The sequence below is a fragment of the Ranitomeya imitator genome, chromosome 6 (assembly GCF_032444005.1).
Source record: "Ranitomeya imitator isolate aRanImi1 chromosome 6, aRanImi1.pri, whole genome shotgun sequence".
Taxonomy (NCBI): domain Eukaryota; kingdom Metazoa; phylum Chordata; class Amphibia; order Anura; family Dendrobatidae; genus Ranitomeya; species Ranitomeya imitator.
The window spans coordinates 162,676,585-162,697,202 of NC_091287.1; positions in this window are offsets into that span (position 1 = coordinate 162,676,585).

The following is a 20,618-nucleotide window of genomic DNA, read 5'->3' on the forward strand; positions in this document are numbered from 1 at the left end:
GAAAATGAGGTGTCATTATACCACAGCGGTGGGGGGACTGCGGTACTTGGTCCTGCCTCTGAAGCTTCAGCAGTGACGACCGACTCCGCTACCACCGGGCTGGGGGATCCCGTGGAGGAAGAGTCGTCATCACTGTCTGAAAACTGCTCAACTTCAGGGGCAGAATCTGTTTCGCTGCCGGAGCTGCCGGAGCAAAGCAGGCTGTAAGCTTGCTCCGCGCTAAAAGTTCTGCGAGCCATTTTATCTAATTCCTCCCCTAACCCTAACCCTAACCCTAACCCTAACCCTAACCCTACCCCTAACCCTAACCCTAACCCTAACCCTAAAAAAAATTTAAAAAAAAAATTATAATTTTTTTTTTCTTTTTTTTTTTTTTTTTTTTATAATCCTCTGGGATTACGGAGAACGGGGGTGGGTAAATGGGATGCTGGCGGAGGCAGATATTATGTTTTTTGTCACTGACAGAGCAGCACTTGAACTGTAGTCTCTCTCTCTTCTCTCCTAGAACAACTACAAGGAGAGAAGAGAAAGGTACAGCCCAAGTGCTGCCATGTTTATCAAATATTAGGGGTTTTGATCACTGTAATTGGGCATATTACAGTAATCAAAACCCAGCAGCCAATGAGAAAATTCTCATAGGTTGCTGGGTCTCTGCTGGCAGATCATGGCAGGCGCACTGCGCATGCGCCCGCCATTTTCTTCCAGCAGAGAAGAAGAAGGGGGGCCAGGAGCAGTGGGCTGGGGACCGGGGACCACTACTGAGGACCGGGGACAGGAGCAGGCGGTATGGTGGGGGGCTCGGGGGCTCTATTTCTCTCCCCTCTGATGTGCGATCACATCAGAGGGGAGAGAAATGCAAAGCATTTTTTTTTTTTACAAACTATTTGCAGCGATCGCAATCCCGGGGGTCTGTAAAGACCCCTGGGATTGCGATCGCTCCAGGGGGTCTGCGATCGCTCCAGGGGGTCTGTAAAAACAGACCCCAATACACCGGGGGAAGCTAGGCTTTGGCGGGCGCATCTGCACATGCGCCCGCCATTTTGGAGCCCGGGCAGGAAGGAGGAGGGTCGGGGACCGGGGGGGCACCTTCTCCGGTACATAAGGTACCGTGGGGGGCTCGGGGGACCCTATTTCTCTCCCCTCTAATGTCCGATCACATTAGAGGGGAGAGAAACACAATACTAATCGCGTTTTTTTTTTTTTTTGCGATCGCCGGTAAACGGTTAATTACCGGCGATCGCAAAAGCGGGGTCGGTGAAAACCGACCCGAATCATGTTCTCTGGGGTCTCGGCTACCCCCGGCAGCCGAGACCCCGGAGAAAATCGGCCTCTGGGGGGCGCTATGTACTTTTTCCACAGCGCCGTTAATTAACGGCGCTGTGGCTTAAGTACCCTTAGCGGCCGCCGTTAAAAGGCGTATCGGCGGTCGCTAAGGGGTTAATCTTGGTGGCAATTTAGGATGTTAGGTTATGTGAAACTGCTCTGTATACCTGTGTGTTGCTTAATTGTAGGTAAATCTCAGCTAGATAGTCTGGTCCATCAACACTCTCTGTCCTCCCTTATCCGCTGGTTTTATTACAAGTGTTTTGTCTTTAGGCAATATTTATTTGGATTCTCTCTCTTGTTTAGATAGGTTTGCTATGCAATATAGCATACCGCGGTTGATCTCCTTCTCTATAACCATAAACTAATTACCGACCTAGATTAATGGTACTTCCAAAATATATATCCATCTCAATAACACTGTTGTCTCTGTGCACAAGTGAGATAAAGGTTTCCACAGGGAGGTTGTCCCTGGTGGGCATGTAGGTACTAGGAGAGCATAGACCAAGGTATTTGAGATCTATTCAGGAGGTGTCATGGTGTCACACACAGTGTGGGAAGACTAAGGCCTCTTTCACACTTCCGTCTTTTTGTTTCCATCAAAATCCATCGTTTTTTGAAAAAAACGGATCCAGCAAATGTTTCTGCTGGATCCGTTTTTTTTCTCATAGACTTGTTTTAGCGAAGGATTGTGACAGATGTGTTGTGAATTCTGTTGTCGGGCTCCCTCCTGTGGTCATGAATGGTACTTCGGCTGGTTCTGTCCATGGACTTCCTCTGGTAGGTGTTTCTGAGTTTCCTTTCACAGGTGACGAGGTTAATTCGTTAGCTGCTGCTCTATTTAACTCCACTTAGATCTTTGCTCCATGCCACCTGTCAATGTTCCAGTATTGGTCTAGTTCACTCCTGGATCGTTCTTGTGACCTATCTTCCCATCAGAAGCTAAGTTCCAGCTTGTATTTCTTTGGTTTGCTATTTTTCTGTCCAGCTTGCTATTTAATTTGTTGCCTTGCTTGCTGGAAGCTCTGGGACACAGAGGGAGCGCCTCCGCACCGTGAGTCGGTGCGGAGGGTCTTTTTGCACCCTCTGCGTAATCTATTTGTAGGTTTTTGTGCTGACCGCAAAGTAACCTTTCCTATCCTCGGTCTGTTCAGTAAGTCGGGCCTCACTTTGCTTAATCTATTTCATCTCTGTGTTTGTATTTTCATCTTTACTCACAGTCATTATATGTGGGGGGCTGCCTTTTCCTTTGGAGAATTTCTCTGAGGCAAGGTAGGCTTAATTTTCCAATTTTCAGGGCTAGCTAGTTTCTTAGGCTGTGCCGAGTTGCATAGGGAGCGTTAGGCGCAATCCACGGCTATTTCTAGTGTGGTTGATAGGTTTAGGGATTGCGGTCAGCAGAGTTCCCACGTCCCAGAGCTCATCCTTTATTATCAGTAACTATCAGGTCATTCCGTGTGCTCTTAACCACCAGGTCCATTATTGTCCTGACCACCAGGTCATAACAGTACAGGTGGCCCAAAGTACTAATGCATCTCAATAGAGAGATAAGAGAAGTTCTGAGACCATTTTTTTTTCTTTGCAGTGTGTTTTGTCTCAATTTTCCCCTTTACCTCTGGGTGGTTCAGGACACTGGTGTAAACATGGACATTCAAGGTCTGTCCTCTTGGATGGATAATCTCACTACAAGGATACAAAACATTCAAGATTTTGTGGTTCAGAATCCGATGTCAGAGCCTAAGATTCCTATTCCTGATTTGTTTTTGGTGATAGATCTACGTTCTTGAATTTCAAAAATAATTGTAAATTGTTTCTTGCCTTGAAACCTCGCTCCTCAGGTGACCCTGTTCAACAAGTAAAGATCATTATTTCTTTGTTACGTGGTGACCCTCAAGACTGGGCATTTTCCCTTGCGCCAGGAGATCCGGCATTGCGTGATGTTGATGCGTTTTTCCTAGCGCTTGGATTGCTTTATGACGAACCTAATTCAGTGGATCAGGCAGAGAAAATCTTGCTGGCTCTGTGTCAGGGTCAGGATGAAGCGGAGATATATTGTCAGAAGTTTAGAAAGTGGTCTGTGCTCACTCAGTGGAATGAATGTGCCCTGGCAGCAATCTTCAGAAAGGGTCTTTCTGAAGCCCTTAAGGATGTCATGGTGGGGTTTCCCATGCCTGCTGGTCTGAATGAGTCTATGTCCTTGGCCATTCAGATCGATCGACGCTTGCGTGAGCGTAAAGCTGTGCACCATTTGGCGGTACTATCTGAGCATGGGCCTGAGCCTATGCAATGTGATAGGACTTTGACCAGAGCTGAACGGCAAGAACACAGACGTCGGAATGGGCTGTGTTTTTAATGTGGTGAATCCACTCATGCTATCTCCGATTGTCATAAGCGCACTAAGCGGTTCGCTAGGTCTGCCACCATTGGTACGGTACAGTCTAAATTTCTATTGTCTGTTACTCTGATTTGCTCTTTGTCATCCTATTCTGTTATGGCATTTGTGGATTCAGGCGCTGCCCTGAATTTGATGGACTTGGAGTATGCTAGGCGCTGTGGTTTTTTCTTGGAGCCCTTGCAGTATCCTATTCCATTGAGAGGAATTGATGCTACGCCTTTGGCCAAGAATAAGCCTCAGTATTGGACCCAATTGACCATATGCATGGCTCCTACACATCAGGAGGATATCCGCTTTCTGGTGTTGCATAATCTGCATGATGTGGTCGTTTTGGGGTTGCCATGGCTACAGGTTCAAAATCCAGTATTGGACTGGAAATCTATGTCTGTGTCCAGCTGGGGTTGCCAGGGGGTACATGGTGATGTTCCATTTTTGTCTATTTCGTCTTCCACACCTTCTGAAGTTCCAGAGTTTTTGTCGGATTATCGGGATGTATTTGATGAGCCCAAAGCCAGTGCCCTACCTCCTCATAGGGATTGCGATTGTGCAATTAATTTGATTCCTGGTAGTAAGTTTCCTAAGGGCCGATTGTTCAATTTAGCTGTGCCAGAACACGCCGCTATGCGGAGTTATATAACGGATTCCTTGGAGAAAGGCCATATTCACCCGTCGTCATCACCGTTAGGAGCAGGGTTCTTTTTTGTGGCCAAGAAGGATGGTTCTTTGAGACCTGCATTGATTACCGCCTTCTTAATAAAATTACAGTCAAATTTCAGTATCCTTTGCCGTTGCTGTCTGATTTCTTTGCTTGTATTAAAGGGGCTAGTTGGTTCACCAAGATAGATCTTCGAGGGGCGTATAATCTTGTGCGTATTAAACAAGGCGATGAATGGAAAACAGCATTTAATACGCCCGAGGGCCATTTTGAGTACCTGGTTATGCCATTCGGGCTTTCCAATGCTCTATCAGTATTTCATTCCTTTATGCATGACATCTTCTGAGAGTACCTGGATAAATTCCTGATTGTGTATTTGGATGATATTTTGGTCTTTTCGGATGATTGGGAGTCTCATGTGAAGCAGGTCAGAATGGTGTTCCAGGTCCTTCGTGTGAATTCCTTGTTTGTGAAGGGGTCAAAGTGTCTCTTTGGAGTTCAGAAGGTTTCATTTTTGGGGTTCATTTTTTCCCCTTCTACTATCGAGATGGACCCTGTTAAAGTCCAGGCCATTTACGATTGGACTCAGCCGACATCTGTGAAGAGCCTGCAAAAGTTCCTGGGCTTTGCTAATTTTTATCGGCGCTTCATCGCTAATTTTTCTACTGTTGCTAAACCGTTGACTGATTTGACCAAGAAGGGTGCTGATGTGGTCAATTGGTCTTCTGCGGCTGTACAGGCTTTTCACGAGTTGAAGCGTCGTTTTTCTTCTGCCCCTGTGTTGTGCCAGCCAGATGTTTCGCTTCCGTTTCAGGTTGAGGTTGATGCTTCTGAGATTGGAGCAGGGGCTGTTTTGTCGCAAAGAAGTTCTGATGGCTCAGTGATGAAGCCATGTGCTTTCTTTTCTAGAAAGTTTTCGCCTGCTGAGCGTAACTATGATGTTGGTAATCGTGAATTGTTGGCCATGAAGTGGGCATTCGAGGAGTGGCATCATTGGCTGGAAGGAGCCAAGCATCGCGTGGTGGTCTTGACAGATCACAAGAATTTGACTTATCTTGAGTCTGCCAAACGGTTGAATCCGAGACAGGCTCGATGGTCGTTATTTTTCTCCCGTTTTGATTTTGTGGTTTCGTACCTTCCGGGCTCTAAGAATGTGAAGGCTGATGCCCTGTCAAGGAGTTTTGTGCCTGACTCTTCGGGTGTTCCGGAGCCGGCGGGTATTCTCAAAGAGGGGGTAATTTTGTCTGCCATCTCCCCTGATTTGCGGCGGGTGCTGCAAAAATTTCAGGCTGATAGACCTGACCGTTGCCCAGCGGAGAAACTGTTTGTCCCTGATAGATGGACTAGTAGAGTTATCTCTGAGATTCATTGTTCAGTGTTGGCTGGGCATCCTGGAATCTTTGGTACCAGAGATTTGGTGGCTAGATCCTTCTGGTGGCCGTCTTTGTCGCGGGATGTGCGTTCTTTTGTGCAGTCCTGTGGGACTTGTGCTCCGGCTAAGCCCTGCTGTTCTCGTGCCAGTGGGTTGCTTTTGCCCTTGCCGGTCCCAAAGAGGCCCTGGATGCATATTTCTATGGATTTTATTTCGGATCTCCCCGTCTCTCAAAAGATGTCGGTCATTTGGGTGGTTTGTGATCGCTTTTCTAAGATGGTCCATTTGGTACCTTTGTCTAAATTGCCTTCCTCCTCTGATTTGGTGCCATTATTTTTCCAGCATGTGGTTCGTTTACATGGTATCCCGGAGAACATCGTTTCTGACAGAGGTTCCCAGTTTGTTTCAAGGTTTTGGCGATCCTTTTGTGCTAGGATGGGCATTGATTTGTCTTTTTCCTCGGCTTTCCATCCTCAGACAAATGGCCAAACCGAACGAACTAATCAAACTTTGGAAACATATTTGGGATGCTTTGTTTCTGCTGATCAGGATGATTGGGTGTCCTTTTTGCCGTTGGCTGAGTTCGCCCTTAATAATCAGGCCAGCTCGGCTACTTTGGTTTCGCCGTTTTTCTGCAATTCTGGTTTCCATCCTCGTTTCTCTTCAGGGCAGGTTGAGTCTTCAGACTGTCCTGGTGTAGATACTGTGGTGGATAGGTTGCAGCAGATTTGGACTCATGTGGTGGACAATTTGACATTGTCCCAGGAGAAGGCTCAACGTTTCGCTAACCGCCGGCGCTGTGTGGGTCCCCGACTTCGTGTTGGGGATTTGGTTTGGTTGTCGTCTCGTTATGTTCCTATGAAGGTTTCCTCTCCTAAGTTTAAGCCTCGTTTCATTGGTCCGTATAAGATTTCTGAGGTTATCAATCCTGTGTCATTTCGTTTGGCCCTTCCTGCTTCTTTTGCCATCCATAATGTGTTCCATAGGTCGTTATTGCGGAGATACGTGGCGCCTGTGGTTCCATCCGTTGATCCTCCTGCCCCGGTGTTAGTTGAGGGGGAGTTGGAGTATGTGGTGGAGAAGATTTTGGATTCTCGTGTTTCGAGACGGAAATTCCAGTACCTGGTCAAGTGGAAGGGTTATGGTCAGGAAGATAATTCCTGGGTTTTTGCCTCTGATGTTCATGCTGCCGATCTGGTTCGTGCCTTTCATTTGGCTCATCCTGGTCGGCCTGGGGGCTCTGGTGAGGGTTCGGTGACCCCTCCTCAAAGGGGGGGGTACTGTTGTGAATTCTGTTGTCGGGCTCCCTCCTGTGGTCATAAATGGTACTTCGGCTGGTGCTGTCCATGGACTTCCTCTGGTGTGTGTTTCTGAGTTTCCTTTCACAGGTGACGAGGTTAATTCGTTAGCTGCTGCTCTATTTAACTCCACTTAGATCTTTGCTCCACGCCACCTGTCAATGTTCCAATATTGGTCTAGTTCACTCCTGGATCGTTCTTGTGACCTGTCTTCCCATCAGAAGTTAAGTTCCAGCTTGTATTTCTTTGGTTTGCTATTTTTTCTGTCCAGCTTGCTATTTAATTTGTTGTCTTGCTTGCTGGAAGCTCTGGGATGCAGAGGGAGCGCCTCCGCACCGTGAGTCGGTGCGGAGGGTCTTTTTGCGCCCTCTGCGTGGTCTTTTTGTAGGTTTTTGTGCTGACCGCAAAGTAACCTTTCCTATCCTTGGTCTGTTCAGTAAGTCGGGCCTCACTTTGCTTAATCTATTTCATCTCTGTGTTTGTATTTTCATCTTTACTCACAGTCATTATATGTGGGGGGCTGCCTTTTCCTTTGGGGAATTTCTCTGAGGCAAGGTAGGCTTTATTTTCCTATCTTCAGGGCTAGCTAGTTTCTTAGGCTGTGCCGAGTTGCATAGGGAGCGTTAGGCGCAATCCACGGCTATTTCTAGTGTGGTTTAGGGATTGCGGTCAGCAGAGTTCCCACGTCCCAGAGCTCGTCCTTTATTATCAGTAACTATCAGGTCATTCCGTGTGCTCTTAACCACCAGGTCCATTATTGTCCTGACCACCAGGTCATAACACAGATGGTCTTCCGTTTCATCCGTCATGCGCTGGATCCATCGCAAAATTGCTCTCCGTCGGACAACACACATAGAAACGTTTTTTTGTGTGCGTCAGAAAATCGGTCAGCGACAGATGCTGTGCTGTCTGTCGTTGGCTATAATGGAGGCCTATGGACGCAGGATCCATCACTGACTGTCAAAAGCAGGAATCCAGCGACGGATGCCGTCTTTTGAAACTGAGCATGCCTGGAAGAAATTTGAGTCAGGGAAATTCTCTCTCGCTCTCTCTTTTTACTACAGTATTTATGCTGCCTATGCAGCATCAATAGTAAAAAGATATAATGTTAAAAATAATTTAAAAAATAAAAAAACATGATATTCTCAGCTTCCTGCGTCCCCCGCAGCCTTCCCAATGCTCGCGATGCTCCCGGCAGCTCCCATTTCCAGTGATGCCTTGCAACAGTAACCCGATGATGTAGCGGTCTCGTGACACCGCTACGTTATCACAAGTCATTGTCTCACAAGGCATCACTGGGAACGGGGAAAAAACACACAAAAAAACACGGCGAAGACGCATACACAACGTGTACACGTAGCCTTAAATTCTGGCAACAACTGCCTTGACGGATCCATCAAAAAATGTATCCAGTGCTTCAGTTTTTTACAATCTGCACAGGATCCGTCTTTTCAACATTTTGACGGATTGTGACTGATTGTAAAAAATGGAAGTGTGAAAGAGACCTAAGTGCAACACGAGGGGAAGAGAGGAAGGAAACACAAACACAAGGGAAAGGAGGAGTGGAGACAACTAGGCAGATCTAAAAACACCCTGCCTCCCTTACCGTCTCTATATTGGTTCCACACCAATTGCAGAGCAGGAACCTAATATAATCCTAGAGCTAGGCCCTGTATAGAGAAGGGGGGATGGTACTGGTCAGTCCCTACTGTACACTAAAGAGAAGGAGGGAGACGAACAGGGGGGAAGCAACTTAGCTTGAGCAGACTCAGAGAGGTAACACCAAACAGCACCAGAGAAGTAAGCTGACTGCAATAGCTCCAAGACTTTCCAAGGAAAAATGTGAATATCACCAGCGACTCTCTGAAGCAGACTGAGAGTCTATAAACACCCAGGTCCAGGTGTGTGAACTAGAGCCAGAGGGAGGTTGCCACTGGCTCCACAATTCATAAGCATTAAGAAGATGTCTGCAATGCCAAACACAGAGACCTTCTGCAGTCAGATGAAGAGTGACTGTCGTAGCATCTGACACACATGTGACCCATGGTGGGCCATCAGTCTTATAGTGTTTTCCGGTTTAGAGAACTGTGCTCTAAGGTGCAAGTTACAATAGAACCTTTGCAGGCCCATATTTAAGTTAAGTTGTACCTGTATGAGGGACAAAACAAAATATCTTTAGTAGTTGAGAAAGTTGGTTTCTATCTACATTTTTTGACGAGATTTTTACTACAAGTGGGGGTTGACTAACTGCAAGCATGTGACCACTTGATACCTTGTGTCCCTGATAGCACTGGCCCCCACGCCTCATCTTTTCTTTTTGTGGACCATGTATATGCAGCGCCCCAGAGATCTGGTCGTTGCAGTAACATCGCTCTGCCACTAAGGGGAGTGATGGTGCGTCTGATGGCACTGAAGGGATTCTACTGACCAGGTATCACCAGCACACATTACACCTCACACTCCGGCCACTAGGGGGAGCAAAAGGCTTATTTATTGGGCCACTTCTCACATTAGTAAAACTAGGGGTCGGACAGGAAGTTAGGCAGAACGAAGCCTGGGAGAGCTCCAGGGGGGACCTGTCAGAACTGGGAAATCTGGCAGGTACCTAGCGAAAGGACAGATTGTTACGGAACCGCGCCTGCACTACCTTGCGGCGGTATCCTAAGAAAGAGACACGAAGTGAAGGATATTGTGGAACAGTGAGAAACGAGATCAGCACAAAGGAGATCCAGTAGGAGTCGTGACCCGAGAACGGCAACATCTTACTGAGGCGCATAGTCGGTGGCCGGAGCACCGAAGAAGTAACAGTCTCCACGCATTACTTCAAACGGCGGCAGGACAGTTAATTACAGGTTGGCTGTCTACCATACAACACCTAAGAAGGACATAGGAGGCAATCGTGGGAGAGGGGCGACACTAGGGTTCCAGAATAATTCCAGGCCTACCTGTCATAAAGGTGCGTCCTAGCCATAACATACCTGGGGACGGAGAAGAGAAAGATCTAGAAAGAACAAGAACAGTTGTGAGGACTATCCTGAATGCTCAGCAGGGAAGCACTACAACACACAGGCGCTAGTGGGTAGACACTGATTTCCACCTGCAAAGGGAACTCTGGATGTGCCTTCGGACCGGCCGGTCTCAGACAGCCCTGTTGACAGTGCCCTGGATTGAGGATCCTGAAACCTTCAATAAAAGGTAAAGAAACTGAATCCTGTGTCCTCGTTATTCCTCGCACTACGCACCATCACCCTTAGCAGGGTCACGACCGGGTCCAGCTACCGTGACAACCCCAGAACTGAGACAGAAAGGACCGGTACCGAGTAACCTGTGGCCCTGTGTCTGGGGGTGATCCAACTTGGCGTCACAAACAAGATTGTACTTAAGCCTGAAGAATCAGGTCATGTGTGCCTTGGAACTGTGATTGAACTGTGACTTATTGCAAAGACTGTGTACCACTATTTGCCGCCAAAAGTCCGCCATTGCCGCGCTGTGTGGAGCGCGAAGAGAGGAGCCATAGCTTCGTGGGTGGAGCTGGCTGAAAAAGTGCGTGGAGCGGAAGACGCGGTGAGGCGCCGACCCCGGAAGGAGAACCCTGACCCCGACAGATTAGCAAAGGGGAGGAATGGCCATGTCGGATCCCGGAGGAGCGGAGGCGGCGGCCACAGCTGCAGACTCGGGAGCACTTCCGGATTCCGCGGTAAGCGCAGCCACAAACCTGGTATCACCGCTAGAGGCCGCGGGGCTTACCGCTCCCACCAACCAGCCAGATAGTGCCGCCGCTACAGCAGCCATAATGCCCTTCTCTATGCCGTACCTACCGGGGGCCGCCTAGCTCCCGCGATACTTTGGAGAAGCTCATACGTTAGCTGACTTTAAAGAAGGGATTTGTAGCCTGCTCGAGTTTTATCCCTTGACGGAGCCTCAGAAGGTTCATATGATAATCGGCCAACTCTTTGGAGTGGCATTGAGGGAAGTAAAGTCCTGGCCCGCTGCGGACAAGAAAACTGCGCAACAAGTATTTGCCAAGCTTAAAGCCACCTTTGACACCCGCACCGCTACGGAAATTAAATTGACGTTCTATGAGTGCAAGCAGCGGCCGCAGGATAGCTTACGGGACTATGCCCTTAATCTGCAGGAGGCGCTGCAGGCCATCAAGCAAAGTGATCCAAGCAGCATGCAAGATGAAAATAAACTCCTGAAAGAGCGGTTCATCGAAGGGCTCCTGTGCAGTAACCAAAGAACCCAGCTACACTTCCTGGCCATGCAGAATCCAGACCTGACTTTCGCGCAATTCAAAGATAAAGCTATCCAGGGGCTACCGGAGCGGTAGCCCAGCCGTGCCACACTTCCCAGGTGGCAAGCCCTCACATACCACCAGGAGGTGGCGCCGGACGCACCTGTCTCCGCCGAGGCCGATGCCCAGATCCTGGACGACGACTCCCCTGCAGGACTGCGCCTCCAGGTACAGGAACTGACCAGGAGCATTGCTGCCCTAGCCCGGACCATCAAGTCCATACAGGAGGCCCCCAAGGAGAAGATCCAGCTGGCTTCCAGACCGGAGGATGTCCCCTGGCAACGACCAAGGAGGGTTCCATCGACCAGAGGCAGAGACGACGATCGTTTTCATCAGGATGGACGAACTATCTGCCGCCGCTGCCATCAGGTGGGCCATCTTGCAAGGTACTGTCAGTTAAACGAGCAACCCCTGGGGCCAAGGGCCAGCCCCCAGGAGTAGAATGCCCAGGCCCGCAAAATTGGAGAGCCAAATATGTCGGGGGGCGTCCTGTTCTCCCCATCATGATCGACGGTATCCCCATGAACGCTTTGCTGGACACCGGTTCCCAGGTGACAACTATGCCCTACATTCTTTATAGGCGTTATTGGGAGGACACTGACATCACCCGTGCCCCTGATGATGATTTCACCATAATAGCTAGCAATGGTCAGCCACTGCCGCAAGTGGGATATAAAGAGGTCACTATTAAGGTGGGGTGGTGTTATGACCTGGTGGTTATTACAATAATGGACCTGGTGGTTAAGAGCACACGGAAAGACCTGATAGTTACAATAATACAGGACAAGCTCTGGGACGTGGGAACTCTGCTGACCGCAATCCCTAATCCTATCACACACACTAGAAATAGCCGTGGATTGCTCCTAACGCTCCCTATGCAACTCGTCACAGCCTAAGGAAGTAGCTAGCCCTAAAGATAGAAAAATAAGCTTACCTTGCCTCAGAGAAATTCCCCAAAGGAAAAGGCAGCCCCCCACATATAATGACTGTGAGTTAAGATGAAAATCACAAACACAGAGATGAAATAGATTTAGCAAAGAGAGGCCCGACTTACTGAACAGACAGAGGATAGGAAAGGTGACTTTGCGGTCAGCACAAAAACTACAAAAAAAACACGCAGAGGGCGCAAAAGACCCTCCACATCGACTCACGGTGCGGAGGCGCTCCCTCTGTGTCCCAGAGCTTCCAGCAAGCAAGACAAAAATCAAAATAGCAAACTGGACAGAAAAATAGCAAACAAGAGAAAAACAAGCAGGAACTTAGCTTCTGTTGGAGAAGACAGGTCACAAGAACGATCCAGGAGCGAACAGACCAATACTGGAACATTGACAGGTGGCATGGAGCAATGATCTAAGTGGAGTTAAATAGAGCAGCCAGCTAACGAATTAACCTCGTCACCTGTGGAAGGAAACTCAGAAGCCGCAGCCCCACTCACAACCACCAGAGGAAGCCCATGGACAGAACCAGCCGAAGTACCATTCATGACCACAGGAGGGAGCTTGACAACAGAATTCACAACAGGGTGGGTAGAATTGGAGGCCCAAGGAATTGTCATTGTTGATATTGACCGGCGTGAACATAACCCCATGATGAACATCGGTACTAATGTCATAGAAAATTGTCTTGCCGAAGTTATTGTTTTGTTGCAGCAAGTGGCAGAGACAGCTGGTCACAGTGAACAACGTGCCTTACAGAAAGAAATCAGAGCCCTAATGCGGAGACAGCAAGTGGAGCTGACTGGTGGTGAAATTGGCCGGGTCACAGTGAGTGATTCGAACCCCATTGCAATACCCCCAGGAGTGAAATGTTAATATGGTGTCGGGCAGCCATAGGTCTCGGGGGTAAAGACTATCAGGCCCTGGTAGAACCTGTGTATTCAGAGAATAGGCCTACCCTCCTGACAGCCAGAGGGGTGGTTGACGTCCGCAAGGGGAGGGTGCTGGTACGTGTTCTTAACTGCGGGGAGGAGGAAGTCCACCTAACTAAATATGTCACACTTGCCAAGCTGTTTACTGTTAATAATAGTGTGATACAGGCACCTGGGCCCTTGGCTCCGTCCAAGTCGGCGGAGGACAACGGCTCTGCAGAGCAATCAAAAGATTGGTGCCAAGAATTACATGTGGGCACTGATGCTACTCCATCTCACCAGATACAGGGGGCCTACAGGGTGGTTCACGAGTATGAGCGGGTATTCAGCAAACACCCCCTTGATTTCGGGCAGGTAAAAGGGATTCAACATCACATCCCCACAGGAGATCACCCGCCCGTAAAAGAAAGATACCGTCCTGTACCCCCAGCTCATTATCAGTGTGCCAAGGACTTGTTGCGAGAGATGAAGGAGGCTGGGGTAGTGAGAGACAGCTGTAGCCCCTGGGCACCTCCATTAGTCCTCGTTAGAAAGAAAGATGGCACCATGAGGATGTGTGTGGATTATAGGCAATTAAACCGCATTACACATAAGGACGCATACCCCCTGCCTAGGATAGAGGAGTCCTTGGCTGGGTTAAAGTCTGCTAATTACTTTTCTACTTTAGATCTCACCAGTGGGTATTGGCAGGTTCCCGTGGCAGAGGCGGACAAAGAAAAGACAGCCTTCACGACGCCGATGGGTCTCTGCGAGTTCAACTACATGCCCTTCGGATTGTGTAAAGCCCCGGGGATGTTCCAGAGGATGATGGAGTGCTGTTTGGGACACAAGAACTTTGAGACCGTGCTGCTGTATCTGGACGATGTCATTGTCTTCTCTAAGACCTATGAAGACCATCTGAAGCACCTGGCCGAGGTCTTTGAAGCGCTGTCCAACTTTGGCTTAAAGGTGAAACCGTCCAAATGCCATCTGCTCAAACAGTACCTGGGCCATGTGGTGAGTGCCGAAGGAGTGGCCCGAGACCCCGACAAGGTCACGGTGATCAAGGACTGGCCGCAGCCCAGTAACATTCATGAGGTCCGGCAGTTCCTTGGGTTGGTGGGTTACTACCGGAGGTTTATCAAGGACTTCACCAAGAAGGCCGCGCCGTTGCAAGACCTGTTGGTGGGCCAGCCCAAGAAACCCAAGGGTAAGAATACCCAGTTGGATTGGAACGATGGACTGGAAGGATCGTTCACTTGCTTAAAATCGGCATTAACGGGAGAGGAAGTACTAGCCTACCCGGAATACGACCAACCATTTGTATTGTACACGGACGCCAGCAACGTGGGGCAGGGAGCGGTGCTGTCCCAGGTCCAGAAGGGCAAGGAACGAGTAATCACTTATGATTGAAAAACAGAAAGAGGCGGGCACCGCTCAAAAAATATGTATGCTCAAGGGATCAGCCACGTGCATATACAATGTACAAACCAAACACAAAAGAAAAGAATATGCACACAGTGGGATCAACCTACTATAATAAATTTTATTTTAGAATAACATCTTACTACACATAAAGGCAATACAGTACCAAGTCCAACACCATATTACCACCCCTAATGTCAGGTTTAACCCCCTCAAGCCCCATGACTCTCAGACCCCTTGCAGAGCCCCCGTGTTCTTTTAAAAAATGTCCTGCCACCGATGAAAGTTGTTTGCCCTTCTCCCAGTCCTTTCTGGCCGTGTTAATGCCAGATAGGTGCTGTTGCACCCGACGTCTTAATTCCTGTGTCGTGTACCCCACATATAACTTGGGGCACCCACATACCAGGGCATACACCAGATTCCTGGTGCGGCAGTTAAAGTACGATAAAGGTTCAATCCTTTTTGGAATGTGTGGTAGTGTTAGACCCGTGTCGGATATCATGAAACCACAAATGTTACAACCACCACACGGGTAAGACCCAAAGATGCGGCCCCCAGTGCCAATCTTCATAGATGCCCGTTTAAAATGGCTAGACACCAACTCATCTTTGAGATTCCGCGACCTTCTGGCCACCATCCTAGGCGTGGGGGCCAACCAAGGATGTAATTTAGGTTCCGTGAGTAGGATACTCCAGTTTTTCTTAAGAATATCATAAACATCTCCCCACTGATTGTGATATACAGTTATCAAGTCTATTGTCCGTGTGCTTTCCTTCTGTCTTGGTTTCAAAATGTCCTCCCGCTCACACTGCTGAGAGTGTTGGAACGCTCGTGAAATCACCTTAAGCGGGTACCCCCTGGCTTGGAACCTTTCCGTGAGTTTTTTTGATTCTGCCCGAAAGTCATCCTCAGCCGAGCAGTTCCTCTTAACCCTCAGAAATTGTCCTTTAGGTATACTATTGCGGAGATGGGTCGGGTGTGTGCTGTCATAATGAAGTAGGCTATTGGTGGCCGTCTTCTTCCTATGTAGGCTCGTAGTGATACAATTATTGCTCCTGATGATGTTCAGGTCCAGGACATCCACTTCAGCAGAGAATATTTTGGATGTGAGTCTGATATTCCATGGGTTCCTGTTAAGCAAATTGATAAATTCATTACATGCATCCAAAGTCCCTGTCCAAAAAAAGAGAACATCATCGATGAAACGGTGCCATTCAAGCACCCGTTCCCGATATTGCTGAAGTTTGTAAACATGAGTCTCCTCCCACCACCCCATATAGAGATTGGCGTATGATGGTGCGCACCTGGCACCCATAGCGGTGCCAGATGCCTGTCTATAAAAGACGCGGTCGAAGACAAAATAGTTTTTCTCCAGGACTATTTTCAGCAGATCAAGTAAAAAGCGGTCATGATCCCTGTCCCTGCTTGACTTCTTATCCAAGAAGTATGTGACTGCCTCCAAACCCAGCCTATGGTCAATGCTGGTGTATAGGGACTCTACGTCAAGTGTGACGATAAAGGTGTCATTGGGTATTTCCAGCTTACCAATCTTTTCTATTAGGTGCATCGAGTCCCGTATATATGACTCCAGAGTAAAGACCAGAGGCTGCAGGAAGTAGTCCAAGTATATACAGGGCCGCTCAAATAGCCCCCCAATCCCCGATATGATCGGCCTACCTGGGGGGTTGTCCAGACATTTATGGACCTTGGGGAGCATGTAGTACGTTGGTATTCTAGGCATATCAATACTCAGGAAAGCCTTTTCCCTTTTGTTGATAATTCCCAAGTCAAATGCAGTCGAGACAAGACCATCAAGATGCTTCTTAAAGATGTCCGTAGGATCCGAGGGCAAGACCTGATAATGAGAAGTGTTTAGTAGTTGTCTCTTAGCCTCAGTCACATACATATCTTTGGGCCAGATCACGATATTGCCCCCTTTATCCGCCTCTTTGATGACGAAAGAATCTTGTTTTTTAGATGTTGCAAAGAATGAGCCTCCTCCCGGGTCAGATTTTTTGTACCCAAATGCCTTACCCTAAGATTCTGAATATCTCTACTGACAGTTTCAAAAAAAATCTGTATGACTGGAAACAGGAAAAAAGGTGGTGAGGCTTGGGACGGAATCCGCCCCATAAATCTACGGGACTTACCATCATCCCTCTCATTTTCCTCAAGGAGCTCCAGCAAATCACGAAATACCCGTCTGTCCTCATCCGGCATGGTATCAATCACTGGTGGTTTATGGTAGAGCAACTTGAACATAAGCTGCCTACAAAATAGATACAAGTCTTTAGTTAGTTCGAATTTATTGAGTGAATTCGTGGGGGAGAAAGACAGTCCTTTAGAAAGCAAGGAGATCTCTTCAGGTGACAAAGAGTATGTTGACAGGTTAACAATCTGCAACTTACCCAACCCATCTCCCCTGGCACTATCTTGCATTAAAATCTCCGATTGTTCTTCCTCGTGGTTCTCTTGCGACCCACTGTCCAATTCTGTAGAGGTCCCCTCCTGGGCCTTAGACTGGGGGCGCCTACGTCTCCCCCTCCTGCTCCGCCTTCCTGATCGCTTATGTCCGAAGATAAAAAATCGCTGGAGACGGGTTCAATTGGTTCAACTTGTGCTCTGTCCCCTTGTGTTATCGGAACCGCCCTCCTATTGTTACCACGATGTGACCATCTGTAAGCCTTTGAATTATCAAAATCCAATTTATCTCGTTGGAATTTGTGTTTTTTACCTTTAATCACTTCCTTTTCAAAGGTATCAATGGAGGTTTTTAGGCGTAATTTGAAGGGGGTAACCTGATTCTGCAGGTCAAAGGCCTGAAGCTTACCCTCCTTCAACTTAATATCCTCCCTAAGTTGAACCAAAAGGGCACGATCATGTTCAAGTAACATATCAATCAGTATAGTTGAGCACCTTGATAAGCCATCCTCCCAGGTCTTTTTAAATGTGGGATCCACTTCCCAAGCCGGGAAGATCTACACGCGCAGTCCCCTAGGGATCAGGCCCAATCTTTTATACTCCTCTAAGCTCTTCGTATTCCACCACACCTTAGTCAATGACTTGTGTAGGTAAGCAATATCGCTACATAGCTTGGAAAAACCCTCATCCTGTTCAACAACAACACCCTCTACACCAACTCCCGCACCAAAAACATCCGACGCCTGGTCACGCCAAGCGGCCTCACGAGTTTCTAAATCCATAATAATAAATGTATGCGTGCCACTGCCAAGAAACCCTGGTCAAATAAGTACACCAGGCACAAAACGAACAATTGAAAAACAGAAAGAGGCGGGCACCGCACAAAAAATATGTATGCTCAAGGGATCAGCCACGTGCATATACAATGTACAAACCAAACACAAAAGAAAAGAATATGCACACAGTGGGATCAACCTACTATAATAAATTTTATTTTAGAATAACATCTTACTACACATAAAGGCAAAACAGGAAGGAACAAACATCGCTTATGCCAGCAGGAAGCTTCGCCCCACTGAAAGGAACCCAGACAACTACAGTTCCTTCAAGCTGGAGTTCCTCGCAGTCGTTTGGGCCATGATGGAGAGGTTCAAGCACTATCTGGCCTCAGCGAAATTAATAATCCACTTACGCACTTGGACACAGCGAAACTCGGCGCCTTGGAGCAGCGGTAGATGGCCCGGTTGTCCAATTACGACTTCACCATCAAGTACCGGGCGGGGCACAAGAATGCGAATGCCGATGCATTGTCCCGAATGCCTCACCTACCCGAAACGGAGGAAGACCCAGAAGCATTTGAAGAAGTGGAGCTGCCCGCTTTCCATCATCCCAAGGCAACTCAGTGTTCCCACAGGTGGAGAACAGGCGCAGAAACAAAAAGGGCACCCTGTTGAATCCCCTGCCCCACCACGGGTGGACAGAGAACCAGGATGGTGACCCTGCGGTCCGTTGGGTGAAGGAGCTCCTGACATAGGCAGGTTTGCATCCTGGCCCGGATGATCCACCGGAGACATTACAGTTGTGGAAGGAGAGGGGCAAACTGTTTCTTCACGATGGCAAGCTGTGCCGAAGGAACATCGACCCTCGCACCCATGAATTAGTGTGGCAGATTGTGGTCCCCAGACAAGATGTGCCCATGGTCCTGGGAGCGTACCACGACGGGGCAGGACACTTCGGATGGAGAAAGCTGGAGAGGCTACTCCGTGGGAGGTTTTACTGGGTCGGCATGAGGAAGGCCATCGAGAAGTGGTGTCGAGTGTGGCCCCTGTAGCCTACGCCGGAAGGATCGTGACAGCCAACGGGCTCCCTTGCAGCCCATCATCACCAAACGGCCGCTCGAGTTGGTCGCGCTGGATCACGTAAAGCTAACACCTAGCCGGTCAGGGTATATCTACGCTCTCACCATTGTGGACCACTATTCCAGATTCCTGGTAGTCATACCAGTCAAAGAACTGACAGCTAGGACGGCTGCCAAAACCTTCCAGCAGTACTTCTGTCGACCCCATGGGTACCCAGAGAAGGTGTTGACCGATCAAGGGCCGGCATTTGAGGCGGAGGTGTTCCAGGAGTTCTGCAATTTGACGGGTGTAAGAAGATCGGAACCACGCCGTACTATCCACAGACCAACGGGATGTGTGAGAAGATGAACCAAGTGGTGATCGACTTACTGAAAACCTTACCTGTAGAGGAGCGGAACTTGTGGCCTACAAAGTTACCAAACTTGGAGGACATGTACAACCACATCCCGGTGAATTCCACCAACTGCACCCCAGTGTACCTGATGCGAGGAAGGTCTAGCAAGCTACCCGTCGATCTGGACATGGGGGTTCTGACCCCCGAAGATATATCACCAGATGCGGATTGGGATACCGAGAGACAGCAGAGGTACCGCAAAGTACAGGAATGTGTGGAAAAGAGTCTCGCTCAGGCCAGACAGAAGCAAGAGAGGGACTACAACCAGCATGCTCCCGCGGCTGCATTGGCATCTGGTAAGCAAGTACTAAAAAGAAAGAGGAGACTACACAAGCTTGCTGATCAATGGGAAGAGGAACCGTATACCATTCTCCCCTCCGACTTCGACAATACAAAGGTCTGTCTCATCAGTAGAGACGGAGGAGAGACCTCAGCGGCCATATCCCGAGACCACCTGAAAATATGCCCTGATAAGCTGAAAGATGGGGAAATAGATCCCAGGACTTCTCCGCCCGTGGAAGAAGAGAAGATGATACACAATGTTCTTGTCGATTTTCCCCAGTCCTGGACTCAAATAAATCAGGCCATTGTGGTACCTGTCCTAACGTTCCGTCAACCGAAACCGCTAGAACTAAATGTGGTGCCAGGGCAGCTGGACCCGCCAGCGCAGCCGACCCCACCAGAAGATGCGATGCCAACAGTCGAACCAGCGGGTCCTCCCTCTGTCATCGGTGAATCTGCCATGCCCACCACTAATAGTGGTAGCACTGAGGACGCAAGTATGCCAGTGCTGCCCAGACTCACTAGAAGTGTAGCTAGAAGACAGTGCAGTACACTAGCGATAGCAAGCGTAGCGGGTCCTGTCAGGCCAGTAGCAACCCCTGCGCTGCGGAGGTCCACGCGTAGCACCAAGAATCAGACTCCACTTCGTTATAGACCTTGGCGATACTAATGATAGTTGTTATTTGGTTGAAAATGCTTGTGTAAATATCTGTGTTATAGGTTAAAAATGGACAATGGTGTGATGGACAGTGAATCACTCCAAAACTTTCACAGGGGCCCCTTTGTTTACCCGTGCTCCCTGCTATTCTATGGTTGCACCTACAGAACTGGGAGTCATGGACTGTGCATGACCAATCTTTTACAACATTCAAGCGTCCTTACCTTCCATAACGGAAAGCACTGTAATATTTATTTGTTCATAGTATATATATAAGAATTTTTGTGTGTTTTCTATTAACATGTATTGTTGTTCTTCTTTTCCCAGTCCGGGAGTACTGGATTTCACCGGGGGAGAGTGCAGCGCCCCAGAGATCTGGTCGTTGCAGTAACATCG